The 8,005-nt window shown below is 31.8% G+C and overlaps 2 long non-coding RNA genes across 2 annotated transcripts; one reads left to right on the top strand and one right to left on the bottom strand.

Moving 5' to 3' along the window:
- Nucleotides 1-960: 960 nt before the first annotated feature.
- Nucleotides 961-1,801, bottom strand: LOC125211522 (uncharacterized). Its single transcript, XR_007174530.1, has 2 exons — nucleotides 1,663-1,801; nucleotides 961-1,313 (listed from the first exon to the last, which is right to left on the bottom strand). It is a non-coding gene; the product is annotated as an uncharacterized LOC125211522 (long non-coding RNA).
- On the top strand, nucleotides 1,092-3,696 carry LOC125211523 (uncharacterized). The gene is made up of 3 exons (XR_007174531.2): nucleotides 1,092-1,228; nucleotides 1,320-1,400; nucleotides 1,475-3,696. It is a non-coding gene; the product is annotated as an uncharacterized LOC125211523 (long non-coding RNA).
- Nucleotides 3,697-8,005: the final 4,309 nt, after the last annotated feature.

Genomic DNA, 8,005 nt, shown 5'->3' with positions numbered 1-8,005 from the left:
TCTAGCGGATTCGATAACCAAAGAGGTAAACCGTGATCAAATAAATAAACTGCTAGAGGGAATGAGTTTGAAATCCACAAACTAAAGAATTATCATAGTGTTGATGACTAGAGATCTCAAGAACTTGGTTCAATGAGAAAACTAAGCTATGAGAGTTCGTGTGAAACACTTATCCACATCTATTCCCTAGAGAGCAATAGAGTGTTGAAAAACTTTCCTAGTGGTGAGGCTAAGTCTATGACTTTTAATGACTCCTAAAGATCTCGAGGAGATTGAGTTCTCACTGAGATCGAGTATGGCAAGATACTCAATTAAGAATCACCTATGAAAATGTGAAGTGTGGCCGCTTCGTATGACACAATTATGAATCTAAAGTGGTGTCCAAGGCCGATGTAACGCCCCACTTTTTAAACCTTAATTTTCGAACCCAGAATTTTTTGGATTTATTCCTTGAAATATGTGGATTAAATGACGAGTGAAATGATTATTTGATATTCTTGTGACCTAATTTGATTTTGGGTTTTGACTGTGCATTGACTGAGTCAACTTCGTTTATTACGTGACATTACATATTAAATAAATGGTGTTTGGTGAATTATTTGTTATTTGAATAGTTAATAACATGTTGTATGAGTTCGAAATTATGACGGAGAAACCTCAATTGAATTTAAATAGTTCCTTTTCTGAGGAATATTTATTGGACGCGATTTCGTGTTGGGTACAATAGAATAAATTAATAAAACAAAACAAATCTTGTGAAATATAAATTGTGGACCTCACAGTTTAAATAAAATACATGGGTTTTGAGCCCAAATTAATTAAATTAAATTATGGAATCTTTTTCTTGAGCGGAAAGACTTTACTTGAATGTGTGGAAAAATAAATAAATGAAAATCTACAAAGATTTATCCTCTTTCTTCTAATGCGTTTTCTCCTCCCATATGTAATCTGCAACTCAAGTCCCAAATAAAATCAATCAATTACAATTAATTCTAGATTGATTGTGCAATCAATCACCCAAATTTGTAACACCCTAATCACGTTTTTCAACTTCGATTCATTCTATTTTTACATACCAATTTATTCATCCTGCTACCCTAAATCAAACACAGCCGCTGCTCATACTTTTCACTCTCACCAAAACTCAAGAACTCTCAATCTGAAATTCACTCTCTAGAACTCACAAGGACGACAACAGTGACTATTCATATTTTCCCACTCAATCAAGGTAATCTGCCTCACAAATCCTTAAGATTTATCCCTTCCTTTGACGACATGGTTTTGCTACTTATCAATATCTGCTTCTACACAACCTGCAGTCCCACGTTCAAAGTTCACAATCAAACTCAAGCTCCTTGCAAGAATAAATTTCTTCCTATCAAAACCCAATCAAGTTAAAGGTAATTTTCAACGACTTTTCTCTCCTCTCTAACCTACAAGTTTTTGATATCAGCTCATTGAAGCTCTCTGTCAGAAAACCGAGAACCAAACTTGAGAGAGGGTGTTACCGTTTGTTCCTTCGAAATCTATTCAAGGTATATACCTCCCAGCAACCAATTCTCTTTTCTTTTCATGCGTTTGCATCTCACATAATACCCAACTAAATTATTAAATCGAAGCAACCTGGATTAAGAATCAGACATAAATATATCAAGATCGTACCTTTAATGGGGAAACGGGGCTGCCAGAGCGGCAACACAGTGGCTGCTGCGGTGCCGAGCAATGATGGTGGTGTGCGGGGCTACAAATTGAAGCCGGACAGCAGCTGCTCGATCCGTGCTATAGCTGGATGGCGATGGGTTTAAGGATTTCTCCATTTAAGTTTGGGATCTTGTTTTGTTCTTGCCGAGAGAGAAGTGAGGGAGAGAGTGTGATGGATTTGGTGTGTCCGCGTCTCTGAAATCTTCCTTTTAAGTGTTGCAAACAAGAGAAAATTTGGGTGTTCGTGGTGGAGTTTTACAGTAGAGAGAGAGTGTGTGTGTGCACGGTGGAGTTGATGAAGGGAGTACTTGATTCTTTTATTTCACCCCTTTAATGTTTTGAGTGTTGACTTTACGTGGAATTGGAGGCTATACGTGTGTATTAGGGAGTGCCACTTAATTTGTTTGAACTTTTTCTCTTCTTTCTTCTCGGGCCAACACTTAATCTGTCTTGGGCCTTGTCTTGAGTGTTTACATTGTTGGATAATTTTGGTGTTTATTCTTTGGACCAATTGTAGTTGAATTGGGCTGTTTTAAAATAATTATTTTGGGGCGTGAGCGGCCGGAATTAATCGAAATACCTAAGTTTCTAATTTGGAAAATTTGTAATCCTATCAATAAAAATAATCGAAGCCTAGGGATGCATGCATTTTAATTATTGTTGATTCCTTGTGTTGATCTATGTGTTTTTAAATTCAAATGTAATATCTCGCAAGTGAATCGTGATCGCAGGAGAAAGAATATAATTTTGGATTAAGCATTTGACGTGGGCTTTATTTTCAAAACTCTTTTTATAATTTGAAATTATGATTACGACGCTATAAGGGTGGTTTAAAATGTTATGTGAAAAGGAAAGCTAGAAGGGTGCAATACTGACTAGGATGCATGCCCAAAGGCTCGAGATGGAGAGAAGAGGATTGCTAAGAAGCGACATTGTACAAGGAAGGAAAACCCTAATTTTAGGGCAAGCCAACCTATAGAAGGTCACATGAAGAATGAAGAATGAAGAGAGACTCAACTTATTTTAGAAGTCACAATTAGAAACCGCTCTCGGAAGCTCTAATTCCAAAGCGGAGACTAGCTCCATACCTCTCGTTCCTCTCCGTGAGTCAGGATCACTTGTATACCTCAGAATTCCACCCGGGATAGTTCACCGTCAACTCCACCAGCCGTTGTAGCCGTCATAATACAGTTTCATGGCCCGAGTGGCAAAACCTATTGCTTTTCCAGATAGTAATTGAGTCTTGGTAGAGGATAGATACTTTGTGTTTGCCTTCCCCGTGTTCGATATCCGGTATTGACCTTTGGCTATACTATATATACTCTGTATACTTGCAGGTTTATTTAGTGCTAAAAAATAGTGCATCAGTTGATACGCTCGGATTTTGCACTATTTTAGGGCCCTTAATTGGTCTGCTTTTAGTGTCTAAATCGCAGTTCATGTCAATATTTCACATATTTTTATCTATTTTGGTATTTTGACATGTTTTTTGAGAATTATGCATGTATGAGCCAAAAAGATAGGAAAAAGTTGAAGATGGAATTCTAGCGCGTTTAAGACGCCCAGCGGCCTGCTGCGTGTGTCGCAGCGACCGCTGGCCCACAGCGACCGCTATGCTTGAAGCGGCCCGCTCCGGAAGAGTTGTGCTGAAAAGTCTGAAGACGCCCAGCAACCGCTGGGACGTGTGCAGCGATCGCTCGAGAGAATCTCGTAGCCACTGGACTAATTTGGAACGATAAATATGTTTGCCTCACAACCCTAGAGCAAAAATATTTGAGAGTTCATCACTGTGCAAGAGTTTGGAGACTAAGTCAAGTGAAGATCAAGGCTACAGGATTCTACCTTTGGGTTTTATCACTTTAGTACTTATGTTTACATTTTTTTCCCTTTAAATTATGTTTTTAGATTATTCTATCATGTGTAACTAAATTCATAGGATTCTAGGGATGTGTTAGTAACTCTTTTTGGTTTAAATAAATTCCGTTTTCTATTTAATATCCATTTTGTTTATACTTCGTTTCTTCCTTAAGTTGTTCCGTAATACTGCATGTTTGAGTGACACATTCGATGCTGATCTGCTATAACTTGCTACATAATCGTGAGAGGAGGTTGGCAGTTAGATCCACTTAATAGACACAACAATTAACTTCCCTTAAAACGACACTGTTAATTGAGAGTGAGGACTTTTCAAGGACAACCCTAGTGTTAGTAATCTACGCTTGTACCGCATGGGCAGAACTTATGTGACTCGTCCTATCGAAGTATAGACTGTGCTAGGGTATTGTAGTTGGAATTTGTATAACCATAGTTGTGAACGCACATCCCTTAAATTCTCTTATCTCATTTATTCGACCTCTAGTTTGTGTTGCAGTCATCCGCTTTCTGTTTTCAATTTAATTGTTTTCACAAATTCTCTGGTTCTCCAAATAGTAAAAGAAGCTTAGTAGAAGGTAGCTAATTGGCGATCTTATTCCCCGTGTTCGACAACCCGGTACTCACCTTTAGCTGTACTAGATCCACCCTGTATACTTGCAGGTATATTTAGTGCTAATAAATAGTGCATCATGTGTTAAGTGGAGAAAGAAAATTGTGTATTTATATAAATATGAGGAAACTCTTTCCAAAAAAAGAAATATTACTTCTTTTATGGAATAAACTAAAAAGGAAAATGTGACATTTATTATGATATGTAGAGGAGTATTAAATATGAAAGCATTTTGTCATGTATTCGTTAATCTAAGTGTCAGTAGTTGTTAAGTACTTAAATGAATTAAATTATGATTGAGTCAGAAAATGATAACGTAAATGAACAAAAAAAATATACATCATCTATAACAATGTTTTAAAAACCGGACTGGACAATCAACCGGTTCAATCGTGAATCAGAAACCGGTTTCTTACTTTACAAAATAATTTTTTAAAATTTGTTGTTGGCCAGACTTGAACTCATTCTTCTCTATATACTAACACTTTTACCACTCCACCATATGACAATTTTGAAATAATATGAACATTAATTATTCTTATACACTAAAAATGATATTTTTATCCACATAAAATAATAATTCATTTTAATATATTCCGGTTTTAATTATGCTTTAATAATCATTAGATTTTTACGATATACTTATGAGTTTGTAATTACACATAAATTTAATATGTTTTATATGTAAATATAATTTATTAGTATTACTTAATATTAATATTTTTCTTGTACTATTTATTTAATTTATATACACTAACCATTGATATTAATATTTTTACATAAAATAACTAATTATTTATGTTTAATTATTACTTAATATAATAAAATATTTCGTTCAATACACTTTTTTAGTTACAATGAAATTTATCTATTTATATATAAAATATTAAATTTTTTTATCTACAATAAGTAATGAATCATATATTTAATTTTATTTACCAACAAAAATATTTATGAAACTTAGTCATTTACTACTAAATTTTAATATTTATATTACAACTGAAATATAAGGTTAATATTTTTTTATATATTATTGATTATATGTAAATTAAATATATTTTGTATATTGTATACTCAATTATATGTATTTGCAACAGTAAAACGGTTTGACCAGTGATTGGACCGGTTGAACCATGAACCAGTAGCTTCGTCGATTCGCCGATCAATCCGATTTTTAAAACATTGATCTATAGTCTCATGAGCAAACTAATCAGTCCGATATAATAAACATAATTACTTCTCATCCAAATCCCAAAAACATGATTTTTTATACTTTAGGGATCCAAAAGGTCAAAATCTCATTTTTTTTAGGGATTAATTATGAAGTTGACTTTAAAGTGTAAGCTAAAGAACATAACCTCCATTTATATTACAAAAATAGTACAGAGTACTTTAGTATTAGTCCCTCAAAAATTTATTTCGCACCTTTCAGGTCCATGAATTAGATAGAACATCAGTCACACAGTATTTGGAAAAATGAAAAATATCAAAACATGTCTATATTTTTCAAATTTCCTTTAAGCCTTGCAAAAGGTAAATAAAATAGTGAACTACGAAAATAGTTCATGGAATCATGGACGTTTAGACCATGTTTGGTTGGCGGGAAAGTAAAGTTGGCAAGGAAAATGATTACTAGGAAGGTGAATCCCGGGAATATAATTCCTAGTAACTTTACTTTCCCGTGTTTGGAAAATATCAAGATTATAAATTTATATTTAATTTAAACACCAAACTAAAAATATACTTATTATTTTTTTATTTATAAAAAAGAATAATATTGTAAATTTTTTAATATATTATTAATTATAAATAATAATTATTATATAATTATATTTATTATTACGAGTTTAAATATGGATTATCCATCATAATATATAATAATATAACTATAATTATAGTTACATGGAGTATTATACTCATTTATTATAATAATAGATATAATAATTATTATATTATAATTATATTATTTATGGATATTATAATTGAATAAATTTTATAAATTAAAATTTCACTATGACTTTATTGATTAATTATTACTCCCTCCGTCCCACATTTGTAGTAACATTTAGTTATGGCACGGGTTTTAATGAATTGGTAGAGTGTGTGATTAATGAAGTGAGAGATGGAGTGTGTAATAAATGAAATGAGATGGTGGAGTGAGATGATAGAGTGGTAATAAATGAAGTGAGATGATGAAGTGTGTAATAAATGAAGTGAGTTGGTTGAAGGTGGGTCCCTCTTTGACATTTGGTTTTTTATTTTTGTTTTGATTTATTTTAACATAAATAATGGCATTTGGGTGTAATTTTAGTGAATAATGGGGTAAAATTTTATGTGCGAATATGGTAAATTCTAAATGTTACTCCAAATGTGGGACGGACTTTTATGGCAAAATGTTACTACAAATCTGGGACGGAGGAAGTAATTTATAAAATATAATTAATATTATTTATTATACAATTTATATTATATAATTATATTTTAATTATGAAGTACTATTATGAATTATTATAAAATATACTAGTTATTTATTATAGTGAAATTAAATATGATTTATAATTTTAAATTATTTTGAAAATATTGTAATTAATGATGATGATGATGATGATGATGATGATGATGATGATGATGATGATGATGATGATGATGATGATGATGATGATGATGATGATGATGATGATGATGATGATGATGATGATGTGATGATGATGATGATGATGATGATGATGATGATGATGATGATGATGATAATAATAATAATAATAATAATAATAATAATAATAATAATAATGATGATAATAAAAACTATATTATATTGCTGAAATATGTAAGAATCCTAAAACTGGGAAAAAGAATACCTAAGAAAAGTTAGGATTCAGAATCCTAGAAAGTTGTACTAACTTTCCTTGTTCTCGGATTCTGATTACTTTCCCAGTTTGATTAAAAACCGAAACAAACACAGGAATTTAAAATTTAAGGAATCAGATTACTTTCCAAGACAGAATCCTGACAACCGGCTAGGGTTCGCATATTTGCCGTCCTTAGTTAATATTTAGGCCCTGGATATAGGGATAATCAAATTTGGGTAATTTTACCCTTTTTTGTATGCCATTTTTATCATTAAAAAAAAAAAAACTAATAGCCATTTTTGTTCGTTAATTATATTCACAGACGTATCCATTTAGAGGATAGGTGAATAATATTCACCATTCATTCGGTATCATTTTTGTGATTTTAGTTCCCTTATTTTTCTATTTTTTCTTCTTATTCATTTTTCTCATGATTATAATTTATTGTTACAGTTGTAAATTAATAGGTAAACCTTTTTTACTCTTGGAAAATTATTTTCTTTTAGGTTTTTGACACTGAGTGGTTTTAACCAGGTTCAACCTAATCTCATTTGGGTTTGTGGGAACTAGGCCTGTCAAAATGGACATCGGGCCAATACCCGATATCCAAACCCGAAAAAGTCGGATAATTGGATATCCAAAACCCGATTTTTTGGGTATCGGATCGGGATCGGATAGTGAGAATTTTGGATTATCGGGTATCGGGTTACCCGATATCTGATCAGGTATACCCGAATTATCCGATTTATTTTCTAAAATTAATAAATTATATTTTTATTATAATTAAATGTAATTTAATTTCTTAGCTATAATTTAATTAATACTTAATAGTTAGTATATAAGATATGTAATTTAATTTTTTAAATTACATTTTAATTTCATTGACTTGTGATTTATATAATTTTGAATTTTTTGATGATATTATTGTTAGATCTTGATTCTTATAAATTATTCAATTGTGATATTTATA

Source organism: Salvia hispanica, chromosome 3 (assembly GCF_029641045.1).
Source record: "Salvia hispanica isolate PSC_SH4W2 chromosome 3, Shi_PSC_v1, whole genome shotgun sequence".
Classification (NCBI taxonomy): domain Eukaryota; kingdom Viridiplantae; phylum Streptophyta; class Magnoliopsida; order Lamiales; family Lamiaceae; genus Salvia; species Salvia hispanica.
The sequence above is the reverse complement of the archived record's forward strand: the minus strand, read 5'-3'. Positions and strand labels throughout refer to the sequence as shown.